The sequence below is a fragment of the Prionailurus viverrinus genome, chromosome F2 (assembly GCF_022837055.1).
Source record: "Prionailurus viverrinus isolate Anna chromosome F2, UM_Priviv_1.0, whole genome shotgun sequence".
NCBI lineage: Eukaryota > Metazoa > Chordata > Mammalia > Carnivora > Felidae > Prionailurus > Prionailurus viverrinus.
The window spans coordinates 43,807,816-43,831,272 of record NC_062578.1 but is presented as its reverse complement, the minus strand read 5'-3'; the positions used below and the strand labels follow the sequence as shown (position 1 = coordinate 43,831,272).

The 23,457-nt window shown below is 39.5% G+C and overlaps 1 protein-coding gene across 2 annotated transcripts in view; it reads right to left on the bottom strand.

The window, feature by feature from the left end:
- CPQ (carboxypeptidase Q) overlaps positions 1-23,457 on the bottom strand; it is a 454,919-nt gene that overhangs the window by 29,737 nt on the left and 401,725 nt on the right. The gene's annotated exons all lie outside the window — the stretch shown is intronic.

Sequence of the window (23,457 nt, the reverse complement as noted above, 5' to 3'; positions counted from 1 at the left end):
TATGGAGGAGGAGATAAAATAAGATGCTCCAGTAATGTAGGGCAACATGTCAAAGAAAAGCATGAATGAGGACACAAAAGTAAGAGATAGATGCGGAGCAACTGGAACTCTCATACTCTGCTGGGTGGGAATGTAGACAGTGAAAAACGGTAAAACCACTTTGGAAAATAGTTTGGCAGTTCTTTAAAAGTTAAACATACCTCTATCCTATAACCCAGCAATTCTACTCCTAGATATTTTCCCAAGAGAAAAAAAATCCACAAAAACTTGTATCAGAAAGTACACAGTAGCTTTAGATATAAACATGAAAAAAAAACCCAAAAATAAGCTAAATGAGTATTTAATAGGAAAATGACTAAACAAATCATGGTATATTCACATAATGGAAAATACTCAGCAATAAAAAAGAAGGAACTGATAAGGGAGACAACATTGATGAATCTCAAAGAGAGGATGTAGTACTAAAGAAATATGATATCCTGTGTTTTATTCCATTTACATAAAAGTTCAAGCACAGAGGCAAAACTAACCTCTGGTGATAGAAATCAGAATAGTGGATGTCTCTGGAGATGGGGGTGAGTTTGAGAGTTGACTGGAAAGAAGAATAAGGAAACTGGGATGATGGAAATATTATATCTTCATGTGGGTGGTGGTTACACAGGTGTAAATGATTACCAAAACTTACCAAACTGGGTGGCAATTCATTGTATGTCAATTCTATCTCAGTAAAACCATGAAAAAAATATAGGAGTTGGGTAAAGAACAGCTTCAGGGAAATGCTGCCTTGAGCAGGCTTCATAGAGAGGCTAGGGGAAAGGTGATTCAGGTGGTTAAAACAGATAAAAGGTCAGGAGGTGGGAAAGTGTATTGTGGGTCTCAGGAAGGGCTATGTTGGCCACGAAAGGTAGGCTGAGGTCGTTACAGTGAGTGGGGAGGTAGGAGCAGAAAACACTGGTTACATATTCTATAAGATTTACCAAGATAGAGAAGGCAGGAAGAATAATAACTTGAAGGGATTAAAATGCCTAAGGAACTTTTTTTTTTTTTTAATTTGTTCGTAGCTTGTTTGTAGGCCAAAGGGCAGAATCACTGAGGAGGAAACATTGAAAAGAGGAGATAATTTATAGAGCAAGGTTCTGGTAGACATGGATGGTTCACACTTAGAAAGATGGAGGAACCTGTGGACTCTCTGTCAGGAGGGAAGGTGAAGGACTGAGTAAAACTGTGAAGGGCTGGGGAGAAGAAAATCATGAGAGCTCACGATGTTGTCCTCTAATGTCTTAATATGGTGGGAGGAGAGATCTTCACTGGAAGTGACAGAGGTAGGGCTGGAGCTTGGGGAGCTTAGGGTGCTATAGAGAATATTCCTGGGATGAATGGAAAATTCTGAGAGTTATACAGCATGGATTGATAACGGAGATAACTGCCCAGGCTTGGGACTGGAAAGCATGGAGAATGAAAGCATATGGTGGCTACTGAGAACATGCTTGAAATGGGTCATGGCTAGAAGTGTAGGTTAGATAGGGCAGGACCCATGGGGATTACAAAAAGGTCAAGGGTCTGGAAGTCAGGAAGAAGAGGAAAAGGTTCAGGAGGCATAAGAACTTTGGTAAGTTTAAGGTAGTGTTCATCAGTGAAGGTTGTTTCACTACTCAAGATGTTTGAAGGAGAGCAGTTCCCAACGATAATGAGTTCCAAGGTATGCTGATGGATGGGTTGAATGGTGATGACATTCAGCAATGGAAGTTGGATTCACTATAGATGATGGCAGAAGACGTGTAGAAAGGGACTGAGGAAAAGGCTGAAGTCCTGGAGAAAATGTGGCAGAGTGTCCCCACTGACAAATTTCTCTTTCTCCCTAGGTGAACAGGAAGTTGATCTGAACTTTTGTTACAAAGTACTATTTTAAATACTATATTATTTACTGTATTTAACTTCTTTTATTCTATGAAGGTAAAAATGCTTGAGGGTGTATTTTAAAGTTGATCTTAATCAAATCTTTATGAGTAACACATAAGTGGTTTCATCTTCATTTTACAAACAAGTAGCTTTACATCAGTGCCCTCCCACAGCCTTCCTTCCAATTGGGGTAGGATTTGGTGCACAAAAGTAATTGCTGAAATCACTTGACTATTCAGAAAATGATTGCATTAGACAGAGGGCACAACATGTTATAAGTTTCAATATCTGAAAAGAAGTTGCACGTTTTGACACTTAAAAAATGAAATTTAGAAGTGCCTGGGTGGCTCAGTCAGTTACATGTCCAGCTCTTGATTTTGGCTCAGGTCATGATCTCACAGTAGTGAGATCAAGCCTGTGTGGGGCTCTGTTTGGCATGGGGTCTGCTTAAGATTCTCTCTTTCCCTCTCCCTCTGCCCACCCCCACTCCCCTAAAAAAAAAAAAAAACAAAAACCAAAAACCAAGAAAACCTCAATTTATGAGAAGAAAGGAAGTTTTTGTTCTTATTCATCTTTTTACTTCTTTCATTGATTTTTTTTATTGGAATAATTTCTTCAAGATTTTAAAAATCAAAATTCTTATTTTAGGACTCCCAGATTCCTATATCAAAAAATATATTCAAAAGGCCAGGGGAGCATTTTGGTGTATCATGAATCAGAAGGAAATGTCAGCAGAACTGTTTCTACCACTTATTGATTGTGTGTCTCTTGGCAAAATACTGCCTATCTGTGCCTCGATTTCCTCATGAAAAAGAAATTATGCAAGTGAAGAGCTATGCAATATGGAATGTAAGTACTAATTGTACTAAAAAACAGTGAATTGCTAGTGAGATTTTTTTTTAAATTTTTTTTTCCAACGTTTATTTATTTTGGGGACAGAGAGAGACAGAGCATGAACGGGGGAGGGGCAGAGAGAGAGGGAGACACAGAATCTGAAACAGGCTCCAGGCTCTGAGCCATCAGCCCAGAGCCTGACGCGGGGCTCGAACTCACGGCCCTCGAGATTGTGACCTGGCTGAAGTCGGACGCTTAACCGACTGTGCCACCCAGGCGCCCCGCTAGCGAGATTTTAAATAGAAATTAAATTAACAGAGGTGGTTGGGTGGCTCAATTGGTTAAGTGTCTGACTCTTGGCTTCAGCTCAGCTCATGATCTCACAGTTTGTGAGTTTGAGCCCTGAATTGGGCTCTGTGCTGCTGCTGCAGAGCCTGCTTAGGATTCTCTCTTTCCCTCTCTCTTTGTCCCTCTCCCCACTCGTGCTCTCTCTTTCAAAATAAATTAATTAAACTTAAAAAATTTTAAATTAACAAAAGAAAGGCAACTTTGACCTGAAATAGCATGCTGGCAAGGTATTCCTAATCAGGCATCTTCTAGAAATGAGCACTGATCAATGAGATGAGAACTTCCACACCTTCCCACCACATCTAACTTCTTCATCAGCATCCACATATGCTGCCTTCCTAACTGTGACCATAGAAGAACTTTCCAAGCTTATCCCAAAGCCTATTTCCATACTTATGCATTAGATCCTTTCCCCTTTTGCCTACTGGGAGAATTGCTTTGGTCATTCTTTTCTCTTCCACATCATCAATTTTTCCCCTCTTCACTGGACTGTTCTCACAAGCAAATAAATACATTATTTCTCTATCTGAAAAATCTTTTTCTCTACTCCATTTCTCCACAAGATCAGAGAGCCAGTGAGAGGATCCTTGCCCTTGGCTCCGTGCCTTCAAAGGCCACATTCTAGTCATTCTCCAGCCATGAAGTTTCCTATGGGGTAAGGCATCCATTGGGACAAGAAGTGCTTACCCAGAGCTGATGGTCCCTGCATTGTAGACCATTCTCTGGATACCTCATACCCCAGAGTTCTCTGTCCACCTGGCCCTTAGACCCTTACAGGGTGCTCACAGTCCTCTGAACTGGGTCTGTCTTCCCTAGAGTGGACCATGTTGCTAATTTACTCACTCCTAGGCTTGACTGATATTCAAGGGACGGCCACTTATGGGTGTGTGGCCAGAGCTTGGACATGAAGGCTGAGGTGTCTCCACCCAAGCAGACAAAGCCCCTCATAGTATGGGATGGAGCTGGGAAGGGAAGGGGTTTAGACCACAGTCCCTTTCCTTGTGCCACCAAGTTATGACATGAACTCCAAAGTCCATGAATTCTATATCTGAACTTGATTTTCCAGGTCCTTATGAAAGCATATTTGTCAGTGTAATGGAAGGAACACATTTTATTTAATAGTTTTTTTAGCTTAATTTATACATTTTACATGCTGAAAATATTAAATTACATCTCCATTTATTCTTTCCCCCCATAAATATTAAGGGTGCACCCTAATAACCAAGAAAGGATTACTTAAAAAAATATTTCCCTTTGTGGCAAAATTCCACTAAAGAATGGTCTATAGTCAAGAGCTCAATCTCTCTCCTCCTGTTCTCTCTTAAACACATTTGTGTCATCAATATCTATTGCACCATGTATTTGCTTTCACCATCTAATAAAACTGCTCTTGTCAAGGTCACCAATACTTCACCTTGTTAAATCTACCAATTGGTTCTCAATTCTCTTACTTGGTGTTCCAGCAGCATGTGACATAGGGATCATTCCCTCCTCCTCCTCAACATACTTTCTTTCATTGTATTCAAAGATTCTACTCTCTCTGGTTAAATCTCAATGTCTTCTTTTTCACCTCTTTGCTGATTCCTCCTTTTATCTTATCACCAACCTCCTAATGCTAGAATTGCCAGGGCTCAGTCCTTATGATCCATCCAGTGCATGGCTATGTTGCTGGTGATTTCCAAATGATTTCTCCAGCCTGTACCTCTTCTTTAGCTTTGTACTCTCTACCTGACATTTCCACTTGGATGTCTAGTAGGTATCTCAGATTTCACATGTCCCCAGAGGAACTCCTTCTTTTCCAAAGCTGCTCTGATCACAGGCTTCCACGTCGGAGTTTATGTCAACTCCAACTCCCAACTTCTTAAACCGAAAAACTTGAAAGTTCATTGGAATGATATTTTATTCTTGTAACCTATCAAGAAATCATATTGGCTCTACATTCAAAATATATCCTAAACATGACCGTTACTCACTACTTCCATTGCTAGTGCACCCTGGTCCAAGTTCCAATCACCTCTTGCCTGGAATACTCCAATAGCCTTCTCATGGCTCTCGCTTTTGGACTATTCTCAATACCAGTGTGACACCATTCAAATATGACAGACCAGGGGTGCCTGGGTGGCTCAGTCAGTTAAGCGTCCGACTTCAGCTCAGGTCAGGATCTCGCCGTCTGTGAGTTCGAGCCCTGTGTCGGGCTCTGGGCTGATGGCTCAGAGCCTGGAGCTTGCTTCCGATTCTGTGTCTCCCTCTCTCTCTGCCCCTCCCCCGTTCATGCTCTGTCTCTCTCTGTCTCAAAAATAAATAAACGTTAAAAAAAAATTTAAAAAAATATGACAGACCATGTCATTCTGCTCAAGACTCTGCAGTGGTTTCCCTATTTCACTCAGAGTCAAAGCCAAAGTCGTATCTAGCCCTATATTCTCTAGTCCTTGATCTTACTCACATTCTCTCCCACACTCCCTCAGCTCCAGCCACACTGGTCTCCATGTAGTACCTGGAATATGTCAAGCATGTTCCTGAGTTGGCACGTTGTGCTGACTGTTCAATACACTAGAATGCTCCTCTCCTAGTTATATGTTTAATACCCCGACTTCTTTCAAATCTGTTTAAATCTCATCTTCTCATCTGAGCACCCTGTTTAATACCACAGCCTATCTCTAACTACCTCTGGCACTCCTAATTCCTCTTACTCTTCTCTACTTTTTTCTTTTCCATAGCACTTGCCACCTTCTAATATTTTATAGTTTGCTTATTTATTATTTGTCATTCCCCTATCATCATCCAATAGAACTTTCCTCAATGATGGCAATGTTCTATATCTGCATTGTCTAATATAGTAGCACTTGAGCTGTTGAGCAATTTAAATGTGGCTAGTGCACACTTGTTGGGATGAGCACTGGGTGTTGTATGTAAGTGATGAATCATGGGAATCTACTCCCGAAGCCAAGAGCACCTTGTATACACTGCATGTTAGCTAATTTGACAATAAATTATTAAAAAAAAATGTGGCTAGTGAAACTAAAGAACTGAATTTTTAATTTTAATTAATTTTAATTTATATTTTAATTTAAATAACCACATGCAGCTAGTGGCTATCATATCAAGAACAGCTCTAGAATCTGAGTGCCATGAGAGCAGGGAACTTTGTCTCATTCACCAAGATCTCCTAAACACCAGGCAGAGTGCCTGATGTACAGGTGCTCAATATAAATATGTTAATGAATGCATGATCAAAAGTCCAAGGCCAACTTTTCCAAGGCCTTGCAGTTTATCACTGGAAGAGATAGGGGCAGAACCCAGGAACTCATCACTTAGGAAAACCACCTCTTTCCCAGCATACCAAGGAAAGATCCAGAAGTCTGGACAGGTGCCTTCTGGCAGGTGTACCCTGTAAAGAAGCACAATGCCTAATCCTTGGCATCCTTGATTTTATAAATACATATACACATGCATATAAATTGGGGAAATAAGCAAGCTTTCCTGCATAAAATCTAAACCTCCAGTCCCTGCCAATACGTAACCAACTCAGTTCATTTGTGGCTATCATCAGAATTCAGGACAGACACTCTCCACTCTCATGGTCTCGCAGAAGAAGGCTAATATAAATCTATAAACTATTTCACTGTTCCAATGGTGAGGAAGATGAGGGAACGTTTTATCATTCACAGATGAAAAGGTTGAGGTCACAAAATATAAGGTTTTATGCAACTGCATCCTGGAAACCGAACAAAATTACCGAATAGCTGTGGAAATTCATGTGGTTTTGGCAGAATAAAAGTACAATATAGGAAATTAAATAACCATAGAGTGAATGATATTTTAAAAGCTATTTTGGAAATGAAATATAAAATCAGTCTTATGATACCAAATCAGGAGTTTCAAAGTGTTTTCTTCCAAAATCTTATTTTGAAGATTCATAAAACCAATGTTTTCTGTTGTACTAGGGTAGTGAAGAAGTTACAAGTGCTTTACTAAACTGCAATAAAACTAAGGATTAGCCAATACACTGCTCATGTTATATGCTTAATTTCTTAGGTTCCTAACAAAAGTAGCAGATTGTTATGTCTGTACTTTCCTTTAAAATACTTCAGAATAGGTTTGTCCATCAATGTTCATAGCAGCATTATTCATAATAGCCAAAAGGTGGAACCAACTCAAATGTCCATTGAGGGATAAATAGATAAACAAAGTGTGGTATATACATACAATGGAGTATTATTCAGCCTTCAAAAGAAATGAAATTCTTACACATACTACAAGTACATTAAGCTTGAAGACATTATGCCAAGTAAAATAAGGCAGACACAAAAAGAAAAACATTACTCCATGACTCCACTTACATGAAGGACCTAGAGTAGTCAACTTCACAGAGAAAATAGAATGGGGAGTTATTGTTATTCTTTTATGGGTACCTAGTTTGGGAAGATGAAAACATTGTGGAGATGGATGGTGGTGATGGATAACAACATAAATTCTAAACATAGGGGTGGTCTTTCCAGTTAGCTACACAGGTTTGTCTTTTCTTTATTTCAATCCATAAGCAATGCTTTGCTAATTAACATAACTGAAAGTCACTAATGGGTTTTTTCATTGATGAAATTAATAGTCTGTCATGTAGCTTGGTGAATGTTAGAAATGGGCTCTCATTAGTGAAATTGAAACTCTTCATTTTATTTATATGTGGATTGGCAGAAATATTTTAGGGACACTCCCCACACTTGCTCCACAAAGGCATAAGAATTCAATTATGCCTGTGGCCTTTAGCCTCAGGGATGATGGTCTTGGCTAAATCTCTCAATAGTCCTATGCCCAGCGAGGAGCACCGGAAGATCCTGGATTTCTGATGATACGGGCCACAAGGGTGTCCAGATCCTGCCCCTGGAATCTTCATGATGGCCTCAGTGAATAATCTGTGCAAATTTGGGGTCAGAACACCAAAACTATAGAGTGCTAGAACAGACTCAAGTCTATAGAAATGGTCACATGAACTCTGTGTGTGGGTTTATTTGTTAATAAGTGTTTACTGAGTAGATGTTTTACATGTGTTTATATATTTGCCTGAGATTTCTGTTCATTGTGACCTAGTAGTGAAGTTATCAGCTAAGTAGGAAACCCTTACCTCAAAACTTCTTCAGAGGCTACCAAGATTTACCAAGAAGAAACTGAGGGTCATCCATGACCAAATCAGTCCAGGTAAGTTGACAACCACAAACACAGAGGCCAGAGGGAAATTCTAGTGTCAAAGGACAAGGAAAACCAAACCAGAATCAGATTACTAATCCTGGGAATATGCAATGGATGGTAAACTATAACATTTACCTTCCTCTCTGATTTTAGAGATAAAAATCTGAGACTCAGAAGTCATTGAGGGATCTTTCCAAGTGCAAATGAATTTTATAAGCAGAAACTAAAGGGAAACCTTTGTTATTATCATTATTTAAGAGTTACCAGTTGTTGAGCCATTATCATGTGTGACACACTACTAGGTACTTTAACGAAGGATTGCTAATTTTCACAGAATCCTTGCAGAGTCAGTAGCATTGTCCCCAGTTTTCAGAGGAGGGGCTAAAGTTCAGAGAAGTCATGTCAGCAGATGTGGTCAGTGCCCCATTTGTGGCCCCATGACACTCAGCATTCTTCACTAGATGTCGGCATCCTACTACAAACAATCTCTCAGGGAGTGGAGCAGGCTAGAAGTCCTGGAGATGATGGCCCTTGGATCAGCCCTTGGCTAATGATGAAAGCTTTGTCCTCCAAACTGGCTACCTCTGAGGCATGTTCTACTGTCTCCCAGATCCCAGAGTTCACTCAGAGGCTTACAGGAGTAGCCTGCTCAATAACATACTGTTTATTAGCTTCCTTCCATTTTCTGACTCATTTCCTCAGTCCCCATTAGCACTTCTTGGAATCACCTTTCAAATAAACTACCTGTCTCAAATCCTTGTCTCAGAGAATATTTTGGGGGAATGTACCCCAAAGTAACCCAGCCAGCTACCAGGTTGTGGAATTAGACAAATGAACCCAGGTATATCTGCATTTGAGGGTCGTACTGTTCTCCTACTTTACATATTTGAATTGCATCTTCCTTTTTTCCTAAGTAGAGAGAAAAGGAGAGAGTGGATATTACAGAAAAAAACTCTTAAGTTTTCTAAACAGTTTGTTTGGTTAATATCTCAAGCTCTCATATCCTCAAGAGTTTATACTCACGACTCTGCACCATAGCAATATGAAACAAATTATCCCAATGATGTTTAGTAATCTGATTAGTCAATGTGGCAGGTTGCAAAACAGCCCTCAAAGATGTCTACATTCTAGTCTCCAGAACCTATGAATGTTAATCACATCTATATGGCAAAAGGGAACTTTGCAGATGTGATGAAGTTAAGAATCTTGAGATTGGGAGATTATACTGGATTATCTGGGTGGATCTAATGTAAGCACAAAGGTCCTTATAAGAAGGATATAGGAGTCAGGGAAGAAGGTGATGTAATGGGAGGGCGGAGATTATACTGATGCGATTTGCAGATGGAGGAAGGGTCACAAGGTAATAGGAGCCACAAAAGGTAAGGAAATGGGTTTTCTCCTCAGATCCCCCCCAGAAGGAAACATCCCTGCTAATGCCTTAATTTTATCCCAGTGAAAACTGATTTCTGATATGTAATGTACACAACTGTAAGAGAAGAAATCTGTGTTGTTTTAAGCCACTAAATTTATGGTAATATGTTACAGAGGGGACAGGAAACAGTCAGCTAAGCAGTACTGGTGATAATAGTAGTATGTAAATTAGGTAGTATTCATTCAGCCCTTACGATGTCTAAGCATGGTGCTGGGAATTCTATCGGATCTTCTAGCCTAATCCTCCCCAGAAGTCCTTTTGAGGGACTATTTTAAAATTATTTTTTAAATGTTCATTTTTGAGAGAGAGAGAGAGAGAGAGAGAGAGAGAGAGAGTGAGTAAGGGAGGGACAGAGAGAGAGGGAGATACAAAATCCAAAGCAGGCTCCAGGCTCTGAGCTGTCAGCACAGAGCCCAACGGGGGGTCAAACCCATGAGCTCTGAGATCATGACTCAAGTTGAAATTGGATACTTCACTGACTGAGCCACCCAGATGCCCCTTAAGGGACTATTTTTAATCTACTCATTTTCTGGACAAGGAAGCTGAGATTTAGAGAGGTTTAGAACTTCAAATCATAGCTAATACCTGAACTCGGGTCCATATGGGCCTGAAATCACGTTCCGACTAAAAACACCAGAGTCTTAATCCTTGGGATGGTGAGTGGAGGGAGGTAAGCGAAAGGACATGTGTCACCAGTGTCGCAGAGCAGCTATCCCTCAGTTATATGTTGAACAGAGGGGAACAGCCACACGCAGGATACTGAGGTTGAACCTTGGCCTCACCCACTTTTCCTATCACAGAACCTCTTCCCTCTTCCCCTCTGTGCTTCTGGAAAAGGGCAACTTAACTCAAACAGGACTGCTGGTTGGACGAGGATAATTTAGGAATTAGGTGTTTCACTTTTAAGGTCTTCTTAGCTTCTAACTTCTATTAGAATTGAGACAAGAAATTCCTCCAGCAGCTTTCTTGAAATTGGGAGTGGCTTTGAAAACCCAGAAAGAAACACATCCTTCTTAGTTTTTTTCAGTTTGAGTGCAGTTTATTTCTCAAAACAAACAAAAAGCTCAAATGGCCACACTGATTCTAAAACAGAACAGGATTTAAGGGGCGCCTGCGTGGCTCAGTCGCTTAAGCGACTGACTTCAGCTCAGGTCATGATGTCGCAGTTCATGAGTTTGAGCCCTGCGTTAGGCTCTGTGCTGACAGCTCGGAGCCTGGAGCCTGTTTCTGATTCTGTGTCTCCCTGTCTCTCTGCCCCTCCTCCGATTGTGCGTGTTCTCTCTCTCTCTCCCTTCCTTTCTCTCTCTCTCAAAAATAAATAAAAACACTAAAGAAAGTAAAAAAAAAAAAAATAAAAGGGAACAGGATTTGACTGATGCACACAGCTAGATGAGAAAAGCAGGAAGTAGGTTTATATACCTTTCCCCCTGTTTAACATCCAATATCTGAGAGAGAGAGAGACAGAGAGACAGAGAGAGAGAGAGAGAGAGAATCACCAGTCAAATGAATAAATAGGGCCAAATAAATGAAGAAAGCAATATGTGGGAAGGAAGGCTAAGACAGTACTTTCATGTAAGGCTTGCATCTGTGTATTTTAATCACGTGCACTAATACCCACTTACATACTTGCAGGCCATTAGCAGTGATAAGGGGGCTTCTTTGTTTGAAACTTTGTAAAGCCAACCTTTACTCCAGGATAGTAAGTTTTCATTTTGCCTGTGCCAACTCTGACCTCCTGGAACTGACTTCTAGAACCCTATATGGCAGAGAATTAATGGCCAAATCAAGACTCAGCTGGAAAGAATGTGTGATTGATTAAGTGATGTCAGCTTTGGACTCAGAATAGGGGAGTTGTAGGAGTGCTGTGCATTTGCTGAAACCTTCAAAACAATTAACTGTGGGCAGAGCACACTGCCCAGATTGAAGACCATGCCATCATCTCTGAAACTATATGCTATGAATATGCAGTTTTCACTTCTGCTTCTTCCATAGTTTTCCTAACTGACAACCAGCAAATCTTACTTTTTGCTTCTAAGCATACTGAAAAACAATGACTTTAATTTAAGAATGTATTTGACAAGAAGTTCAAATCAAATGTCCATCAAGTTCTCTGAAGATAAGGAATATTATATGCACCAAGAATCATTAAAGACAATAAAGCTCTAACATTCCTTAACACAAGTGTTGTTGGGTATTACTCTAATAAAGTTTCTTTATCAGCTCAGTGAATGAATGGGCCTTTACTTCCCACATAATAATTCTGTGAAATGAATGCATACAATTCATAATAATTTAAATCAATTACAAATTTAACTTTAAAATCACCTCTAAAACTTACTTAGGAATATTAAAAGAATTTTCTCACTTGTTTTGAAATTATCCAATAGGCAATCACTAGGTTTTATCTTTTTACCTATTCTTCCCAGGCACATATGGTGGTGTCATTCTATCAACCAAATTTCCCATTATAAGAAAACCAGCAGAATCAAAAGGCTACCCAGAATATTGTTTTCAATAATAATAATAATAATAATAATAATAATACCATCTTTTAAATAGCTCAAGTTTGCAACTGTTTAATCTATCATATCTACTTGATTTCTTAAAATGTTTATTTACTTTGAGAGAGAGAAAAAGCGTGAATGAGCAGGGGATGGGCAGAGAGAGAGAGAGAGACAGAGGGAGAGAGAACCCCAAGTAGACTCCACACTGTCAGTACAGAGCCCAACAGGGGACTTGAGCTTATGAATCATGAGATCATAACCTGGGCCAAAATCAAGAGTCAGACGCTTAATGGACTGGGCCACTCAGGCACCCCAGCTTGACTTAAAATAATTTTTTAAATTCTCTTATTTGAGAGAGAGAGAGAGAGAGAGAGCGCGAGCGCACAATTGGGGGAGGGGAAGAGGGGGAGGGATAAAGAGAGAATCCTAAGCAGGGTCCATGCCCAGGGCACAGCCCTACATGGAGCTCAGTCTCACAACAGCAAGATCGTGACCTGAGCCAAAGTCAAGAATAGGACGCTTAACCGACTAAGCCACCCAAGTGCCCCTTGATTTTTATTTAATATATGTTCTACAGCATTATTCCCAAATTATAGATATTAAGTGAGGTTACTGAATAAATGGCAGAGCTAGGACACAAACCCCAAACACTGTGACTAAGTCCATACTCCCATGCCTGATCTGCCTGGTTTCTATTACATCACCATGTGATTCTCTGGCCTGAGATAAACCCATTTCCCTACTGCCCCATGAGAATTCCCCCCCCCCCACTACTTCTCTCTTCTTTATTCCTAGCTCAGACTGCCTCCCCTTCACCTCCACCTATTTGAGGTCTACAACTCCTCATGGCTCTCCTCATCTCTGCCATCTTTATATATTTTTGCTATTCTTGCTGAACTCCTTCCATGCTTACATTTTCAATACTTATTGATATATTCCTCCATGCTGTTTGATGTCCATTCATTAAACAACTAATTCTTGAAGGTCCTCAGTGAATAAGGCTTCTTCTTGTGGAGTTTACGTTATAGCTGGGGTTCCTGCTTTTAGTATTTACATCTGGATTTTTTTTAAATTTTTTTTTTAACGTTTATTTATTTTCGAGACAGAGAGAGACAGAGCATGAACGGGAGAGGGGCAGAGAGAGAGGGAGATGAAGAATCGGAAGCAGGCTCCAGGCTCCGAGCCATCAGCCCAGAGCCTGATGCGGGGCTGGAAATCACGGACCGTGAGATCGTGACCTGAGCGAAGTCGGACGCGTAACCGACTGAGCCACCCAGGCGCCCCTACATCTGGATTTTTAAGATCCTTTGCAATGGTAACTCCACTTGTGATTTCTCTGTCTATGGAGGAGCAATGTAATTTCAATGTTGTGTAGCTTATCACTAAATTAATAAACGGTGCCCTGGTGGTGTAAGTATATAGGTAGCTAATATCAGGTGACTAGACAGGTAAACTTACTTGAGATACCAACTCACTCCATTCTCCTCTAATTTTTTTAACACTGGGAAATCTACATTACCATTGAGTAAGGTACTTTTGGAATTCTCTAAGCGAGAACTTGTAAAGGAATTGTAAGGGGGAAATGCCTGGGGATTGATTTCCTGTATATGCTAAAATCAAGATCCAAAATATCCATTTCTCAGAGATATGCCCGGAAAGACCCACTACACATGGGAACAACATTTTAAGAGGTTTTGAATTATTGTGCTCATTAATATGTTTTTTCCTTCCTTTGATCTTTTCCTTGAGGACAACTGGAGCTGTACTTACAACATTTCAAGGGTGGTGAGAATTTAGAACTAGGAAAAATCACTTGCTCAGAAAAACATATTTTAAGACTTTTTATTATAACCAAAATGAACAAGGGTAGAGTTGAACTCACCAAAACAAAACACCATTCCCTTCCAAGTCTGATAGGAAGTGATCAGAGAACGAGCTTTAGGACTTCTTCCAGAGAATTCATCATAGGAAATTTAGTGTCTCGGGTGTTTTAAAAACTTGGTTTAAAAAATACTTGGTTTCTGTGTTAAATTAAACTTATATATTTAATGTGCCTAAGGCAGTTTCCTCCATAAAGTTTCTCCCTGAATTTTGCAAACACACACACACACACCTCATGTTATAGAGTTAGTTTGCATGTCTCCCTTGAAGAATCATGAGATACCAATGGCTGTTTTAGGACCTGATTTGCATAAATATCCCTTTTCCCTATTTGAGGACAGGTGAAGGGACTCTTGCCAACTCTTCTAGCTACTTAAGGTCAAACTTCCTCTAGAGGACAGCCAGATGCACTCAGATAGTATAGGAGCTCACCTTGTGCCAAGGAACACAGTGAATTTGTGTCATGCCTTAGGACACAATCTAAAGAGAATCTTAGTACTAAGCAGGGGTATAACACTGGGTAATGCTATCTAGACTTATCTCTCAAAATTAATTCTAGAGATGTTTCTCAAAGATCTTAAAAAACATAATGACCCTGGAGGAATAAGAAAAATTTTCTATAGAGAGCTAATGTCTAGAGCTGGTGTGGAGAGGGAAATACACCTTCTCTCTCAAGAACCTAGAAGCAGTCTGGGAGGGAAAAAGGCATTGGAGAAGGCCTCATGAAATTGATGTTATGACTGGCCCCACTACACTAAGCATCTTGAGAGCACAGACTGTCTTGTCCATGACTGACTCCCTAGGACCTAGGACAGTGATTGCCTCATTAACGTTTTATAGCCGAATTGAATGGAAAGCAGCTGCAGAAAATGATAAAATAAAAAAGTGGGCAGTGCAAAGTTGGGAAGACTGTATTATTTGTGTATTCCAAGTTCTCTCCACCAATCTATTATGAGGCCCCAGTGATATCTGAGAGAGAAGAGTAGAGAAACTTTAAAAATACAATAACTGGAATAATGAAGAGGATAAAGGCTGTGATAGAGTCAATGCTATGTGTTCACCAAACCATTTTTCTCCTGGAGACACAAGAAGGCTCCATTTCCTAGCTTCCTTACACCTAGACAGGGCTACGCAACTAGTCCTGGACAATGGCTTTTGGGCAGGGGTCACATGTGCTACTTCAAAGCCTGGCTGTAAAAACCTCTCTTGTAATCTTCCAAGTTCTCTCCTTCTCTCCCTCCTTCCCTCCCTCCCTCCCTCCTTCTCTCTCTCTCCCCCGCTTCATTGTTTGACCAAATACAGAGGTACAGAGGTGTCATCTGAAGACTTTAAGTGTCTAAAGTCTTAGGGCACATCAAGGCCAGTAGATGGAAAAAGTCTGATTACCTGAATAAGTGTGTAGTATACAACAACCCCTCCCAAATACTGATCCCCACTGGCCTGTGTCATGAGCGAGAACTAATGTTTATTTGTTAAGTCATTGTGATGGGGCTGTTTGTTATAGCTGCCAACATTACATATGCTAACTAATACAGAAACCATTCGATTCTGTGTTAGTTATAGGGACACTGAACCCTCTGATTCCTAAAGGAGAGCAGGACTGGAAAATGGGGATTGCTAGAAAATGTGGGTGCACATTTGTATATGTATATACTAAATCAAATGCAATTTATGAAGCATTTTCCACATACAAGATATCAAATAAATAGCAAGTTATTTTCGATTTCCATAGCACTTGTCAGTTTTATCATTTATCATATTTTGTCTACTTATTTTTTTAACATGAAATTTATTATCAAATTTGTTTCCATACAACACCCGGTGCTCATCCCAAAAGGTGCCCTCCTCAATACCCATCACCCACCTTGTCTACTTATTAAGGTATGTTCATACCTTATTTCCCTTTCTAGGTGGTAAACTTAAAGGAAGGGCTATATTTTATTCAAAGGCCTAATTCAATCACAAAGTCCAGTTCACTCTTGAACAATGAGGGGTGGGGGTTTGGGGTTCCAAACGCCCCTGCAGCTGAAAATCTGCATATAACTTTTGCTTCCTCAAAAATTTTACCACTAATAACCTACTATTGACTGGAAGCCTTGCCAATAATGTAAATGGTCAACTAACACATAACTTGTATGTAATTCAGATTATGTACAGTATTCTTACAATAAAGTAAACTAGAAAAAAGAAAATGATATTAAGAAAATCATAAGGAAAATATATTTATGGTGTTTTATATCTACTGTATTTATGGGAAAAAACTCATGTATAAATGGATCCACACAGCTCAAACATGTGTTGTTTAAGGGTCAATTGGAGATATATAATAAGTATTTTGAATTGATTTCTCAGGCTTTCTCTCTCAAAGAGTAATAAATGGAATAAGGTTGATGAAGTACGTGGCAAATATTTACCCTGCTTTTTTTGTACTCTAGGCTAGTACTCCATGTGTTCAAATCCTGACTCCAATACTTATACGCTATATGACTTGGCTAAGGTACTTACCTCTCTCATTATCAGTTTCCTCATCCATTAAATGAGATTAAAGTAAGATAATATATGTAAAACATTTAGAAAGTGCCTACCATATTGTAAGTATTCAATAAATATAATCATCATCACTACAACCCCCACCATAATTTCACTAGAAAATTGTTGATAATATTTGTTATTTTAAACAGGTATAGTAAACCCAAATGCCTTTAGGGTCCAGGTTAGTAATGTAAGTGAGATAAAGTAAAAGCAAAATGGCTGGAGTTCAGAACTAGGTGGTAAGAAAAATAAGAGGCCTATTACTATATATTACTATATATATAGGAAGATATATACACACAGTAATATATAGTAATATATATGGTGTATATATAATATATATAGTATATATATATATGGCATATATAGCAATATATGGGAATATGTATGGTGTATATATATTCCTAAATATATAGTAATATGTTATATTACTATATATATTCCTAAATATATAGTAATATGCTATATTACTATATATATAGTAATATAGTAAATATATAGTAATATATTTATGAATATATATGGTATATATATCATATATACAGATAGTATGATTAACACTATGTTAAAGGTTTGCTAGGAGAATATAAAGAATGGGTGCCAATCAGCCATAATGATTACTAACATTTCCTGAATGAGCACGTTAAGATGTTAGTATATGAACTAAGCCTTAAAAGATAAGAAGAAGTCAGCCACAAGGATTAGAAAGAAGTAATGTTAGAAGCAGAGGGAACAGCATATGAAAGGAAGAATTGTGAGATAATTTGGTGTTTTGAAGGAACTTCTGGTAGGGTGTTATGCTGGAGTAAATGTCCACATGGAAATCTGGTCGGAGAGCAGGCTGCAGAGTTTGGCAGGTGGCAGGTTATGAAGGACATTATATGCCATGCTCAGAAGTTTGCCTAGAAAGCAATGGGAAGCCACATTTTAAGAAGATAACTAGAAGCAATGTACTAATGAGAAAGTTTTAGTGCCTTAACTAAAGTAATAGCACAATGAATAGAGAAAAGGCTACATTCTGAAAGTAGAATTAGCATATCTTGGGAATCAATTGAGTGGAAAGGGCTGAATGAGGAAGACAGGTCTAAGTCAATGCAAAGCTTTTAGGTTTGTGTGACTAGGATGACAATTTTCTATTCCTAGAGGTGGACTGGAACGAGAACGGGATAAAAGTTCAGCTCTGGTCATGTTGAGTTTAAGTACCTACTGACCATCCACATGGTAATGTTGACTACATGGATTTTAACACCCAGAGATATAGATTTGGGAACTTCCAGAGCTCTCTTTTAGGGACACTGAGCTAAATAAGAAGAGAAGAATCCAAGCATGACACCCTATCACATACTAACACTTAAGAGACCAGCACACGGAGAACGGGAAGAGGGCGGTGCAAAATCAGGGAAGAGAAGTGCATCAAAGCTAAAGAAGTAAAGAGTATTAAAATGTGCATGGGGCTCACCTGTGTCAATGCTTCAGGAAAATCAAGTAAGGAAAGGACCCGTTTGACTTGGCCAAAAACCAAATGAGTCCTTGGTGGGTAGTCTTGGTGGGCTGCTTCAGGTGGAATTCAGACTGCAGTTGAGAAAAGGAGTCAGTGGTTGGAGACATGCTTGGCTGCAAAGAAAAAGACCTGGAGGGCCATGGAGTCATGTGAAGGTACTCACATTTTTTTAAATGGAAAAGACTTGAGAATATTCTATATTCTAAAGGGAAAACATTAGTGAAGAGAATTGAAACTATAGAAAAGAAATAATTGCCAGTTTGAGGGGCTTGAGAGTGTAGAAGTTGGAGGACCCAGAACATAATCCTGGAGAAGAAAAGGAATATAGATCCTATTGTACCCAAAAGGGAGAGTGGGAATGGATGGATAATGGACTGCCTTTTGCTGAGCAAGGAAGAAAATGGAGGGTGGCAGAGGAGTTCAGTGGTGGTAGTTTGGGAGAGGAACTGACTGAGGACATACAGAAGGGGGCCTCACTGAGGTCCCAGCTAAGGTTGGAGGCCATGAATTTGCACCAAGTTAGTGGTGTATGTGACTTTTTCAAGAAGCCTTGTTTTCGAGTATAGATGAGGCAAAGAAGGCAGATGAATGATTTGATCCAAGATGTCCGGACATCAGAGGAAAAAGCTTATGCTCAGGAGCTGTTTAGTGATTTCCTCAGCCTGAGATTTCATTATGAGTCTGAACAATTTGCAAAACTGCAAATCATCTGAGATTTTCCCAAAGCCATGTTGAATACTAATTCATCTAGATAGACAGTGTAACCTGCAAGGGAATTGGAGCCTTTAAACTCAATTCTCTCTTGACACTTGAGAAATGAATGGAGAATTATGTGTCCAATTCTTAATCCTTGGAGGGCCAAGCACAAAAGTGTTTTATAAGAGTTATCAGAGAAGAGTTTTGTTCTCAGAATGCTCATTCTGAAAAAAAGTAGAAATTAGAAAAAAAAAGGAGCAAGGAGGCTTTCACATACTTCTAAGAGGAAAAGGAGGGGGCATTCCCTACCTTTATGAAGCCTCATACCTTATGGAACTCTAGGTACAGGCTATGACAAGCCTTTACATTTAAAGTAGAAGGCAAAGAAAAAGCAGACAAATGGCTTCCCTTAAAGATTTCATATTCTATTTTTTTAAGTTATTTTCCTTTTCTTGTTCCACTGAAGGATTATGTACAAATCTATACCCAGTAGAAGCAAAGTGGGTTTTTTTTAAATGTTTTATTTTATTTTTGAGAGAGAGAGTGAGAGAACGAGCAGGGGAGGGGCAGAGAGAGGGGGGAGACAGAGGATCTGAAGTGGGCTCTGTGCTGACAGCAGACAGCCCGATGCAGGGCTCAAACACATGAATAGCGAGATCATGATCTGAGCTGAAGCTGGATGTTTAACCAACTGAGCCACCCAGGTGCCTCTAAAGATTTCATATTCTGACTGGTGGCTTAACCTCTCAGGAAGCTTAGTCCTTACAAAGAATACAGATAAGAGGAGGGACTCCTTTCCTCTCTGCCCAGGGTAATAAGCATCAAGCGTAAATTCAATCTCCATAGTTGTCTATGCCACTCATGGGGCACGACTGGATTCCTTCCCACACGTCTTGAGGAAGGATCCCTCTCTACTATTTCTGCAGAAGTGCCTGTTGGACAGGAATTCCCCCCACCATACCCTGACACCATTTCATGTTTATGTGAAAATGAACATTTCATAGGCTTTAAAAACCTTATGATTCTGAGGATAGCCACAGCTGACAAGAGATTTCTGACAGATTTAAAAGGTAATGGGTTTTCTACTAGTTTCAGCCTGCCTATATTCTCTTTTGTTATGAATGAATAAAACTTTCTGGACCATTAACTGCCTTCTTCATAATTTTAGCAGCCCATAATTTCAGTATTATGTGTCAATATAGGTGCAATACATACATAAACAAATCATAAAATGGTAGGAATCATGTGTTTTGTTGATTTTGGTTCCAGAGGTATTCAGGATAACTGCAGATTATCTGGGATGGTAGTAAGTTCAGATGGGCCTGATATTTTATATCCATCCGTCTATCCATCCATCCATGCATTCCACCCATTTCTCACTTGAGTAGACTTTGGAAAACCATTTCATTCCCCTTGCTCTTCCTTATAATTCCCCTACTGACCCACTGCTTCATGGAGAGGAGTCTCTACTCACCCTTCTCACTGTTCCTAAATCCCTACTTCCCAAGTTCATAAATGATAGGGGCATGCAACTCGAGATCAGATGAACTAATCATAAACAAACAATGGCAAAGCAGAAAATTAATCATAAAAAAAAAAATCACAGCACCTACAAAGAGAACCTGAAATGTTCATGGCAAAAAAACATACTCTTCCTGGTTTGCCCTTCCTGCAGATAAGATTAAGATATCCAGCTACAGAATTGTACCTCTTCCTGAGAACACCCAATCTAGAGCAAATCCCTGCTTCCTTGGACCCCCACCTCAAACTCTGTCTTAATGCAAACCCAAATGTCTCAAGTCCTTTTTAACATCTTTGACTGAGATGCCGCATGATTTCTCATGGTGTATGTCCTCTCCCACTGCAATGAGTAATAAACCTGCCTTGTTCAACTGCATATGCCTTCCTGGTCTTTGACAAAGCAGAAGTTATAGGGACTCTTGGGGCACTCTGGTCTGATGTGAAGTGTACACAGTGTTTGAAAAGAATGAGGTGGGTAAAGAAATGAAAGAGGTGACTCTAGTGAGGGTGGACAAGGATGTTTCCTTTCAAAAATCCTAATTCCAAAGAATCTCTTGAGAACTTTCCTGCATTCAGCTCCTTTCTCTTGCATGAAGTCTAATATGGAGGCACCCACACACTGACTCATGATTGGGAAGGCTTTTGTGGTTAAACCTGACTTTTTATCCCATACATTATTCTAGGCCAGCTCAGCAGCTGTTTGTTATTTTCAGTGAGTCAAATATGGCTGACCTTCTAGGTTCTGAGTGTGGGAAATGTAAGATCTCCAAGGGTACCAGTTAGAGGGTGGTTTAGAAATGTGACATGTAATATGGCATCTCAATATCTTTATAGAAATGAATTGAGACGGGATGAAGGCAAAGTAGAAAGTTAAGGAGAAAGTCTCTGAGGAGGTGGTTTTACAAACCATCATTTAAAACCAAGGGAAATTATTATAAAACATAAGGAAAATGCTGGGTTTTCTATGGGTGTTTGGTTTCTGGAAATCTGTTACTTATATAACTACAGGACCATGTAGAAATTAGTTTATTTTTACAAGTTGTGCCTCTGTATTTGTCAGAGTCTTGGTATTATGGGGGTAGAAGGCAAAGATGATTATCTCTACTCATACACTAGAAAACTGAGTCATGGTAATAAGTCTCTCAACACTGCAAAAGCTTCATCAACAGGGCTCTGGAACTCACCCAGGTCTTCCCACTCCAGAGTGCTCTCAGCATCACCAAACTGCTATTCATCCCAAGTAGCCCAGTTGTTATTCCTTTGGTTCTGAATCTGATAACATTATTAAATCTGGGAAAACACTGACTAGATCATGCAATTCTTAGGTAGTTACAGTAAGTCGATGCTGTTTGAACACATGAACAAGGACCCAGAACCCCTGCCTTTCCTCAAAGGATGGTTCCTGGACATCCTACATCTTAGTCATAAGGGGACTTATGGGGAACTTAAGAAAAATGAAGATTTTCTGGGTCCCAACCCAGATTTACTACATTAGTGTTTCTTAGCATGGGACTCAGGAATCTGTACGTTTAACAGGCTTTACAAGAGATTCTTAATTATATTATTTGAATACCACTGGTCCAGGGTAAGTAAGTGTTTGCAAAAGGCCAAAGTTAAAGAAAGGATCAACACCCCCAACCCCTATTGATGTTGAGTTCAATACACATAAGGGTTAGGGTAGTGTTGAGAAGGAAAAAGTGGCAAATGTTTCATTCAGGAATCATCACGCAAAAATTTGAGAAGGAGCCCTCTTAGCTTTTAATGACTACAAAATAAATACATCTACAGCAGTAAGGGATTCAATGTGGGTTTTTTTTTCCAGATCTTGCAACAAAACTGCTATTCTTATGCTCATGGGGGATGAGGGGATACCCCTGTACTAACAGCAAATGAAAAGGATCTAGTAGACCATTCTGATGGTAGAATCAATGGCTTTAGGTCTGGTCTTGTTTAAGGGGAAAACTAAAGATTATATCATGGGTCATTAAAATTGCTTCTAGGACTGTGGTTTTAGGAAAGAAGCAGACATACAGCAAGGGTAGACAGAATCAATGTGATTTTCTTAATAGCAATGGCTGTCTACGTATCTTGGGAGTGGTAATATTATAAATTATTATATTTAAAATTTTTTAATGTTTATTTATTTTTGAGAGAGAGAGAGAGGCAGAGAGAGAGGGGGGCAGAAGATCTGAAGCCAGCTCTGTCAGCACAGAGCCCAATGCAGGGCTCAAACTCATGAACCTTGAGATCATGACCCAAGCTGAAGTCAGACATTCAACCCACTGAGCTGCCCAGGCACCCCATACTATCTTTTTCCATAGAAGGGTTACCTTTAAAAGTTATTTCACGCATAGCTTAGACTTTATATTTTATGGCTAAGCTACATGCAATATATTCCTTTTCTAATAGTTTTAATCAAGCTGTTCTTTTAAGTGATCTATGGCTAAAATTAATCAAGTTGGATGAAAATAATGCTACGAACCAGTCTGTTACTCAAAGTAGTATTGTTTTAAAGTTGTTTTTTTTTTTTAGCAATCTCTACACCCAATGTGGGGCTAGAACTGAAGATCAAGAGTCACTTGCTTTACTGACTAAACCAGCCAGGCACCCCCGCAACCCCAAGTAGCATTTTTAAAACTAGGTCTTATGTTCTGAACGCAAAAATCTCTTGCAAACTAATAAATGCAACACAAGGGAGTGAAGGGCTCCTGTGGTAACAGAGTTAAGGGAACCATCAGGCCTCTAGCGCTTGATCTCAATTATTCTAATTTTCACTGTTGGAACCGATGTTTAAGTTCTTCAACAGTTGCATAACATTTGAAAAGTCAGTAAAATCACATGCTGGCTTGTAAAAAGCCATCCTAGGTTATTCACTCTATAATAAGTAAGCAAACTGCATACAATTTCTCTTTACAAAATCTCATTTGGGACTTGAATGCAGTACAGAGAACCAGACAACAGGTATTAAGTGAAGCCAGCGAACCTTTTGCTTCCTTTTCCCAAATGGTCGTCTTAGACACAGATGTTTAAAATGTGCTACAGATGTGTAAATCAAGGTAGATGGCTATTTATAAAATTTAAATGCCACTGACCAAAAATGAAATATGTACCATTTTTACCCCACT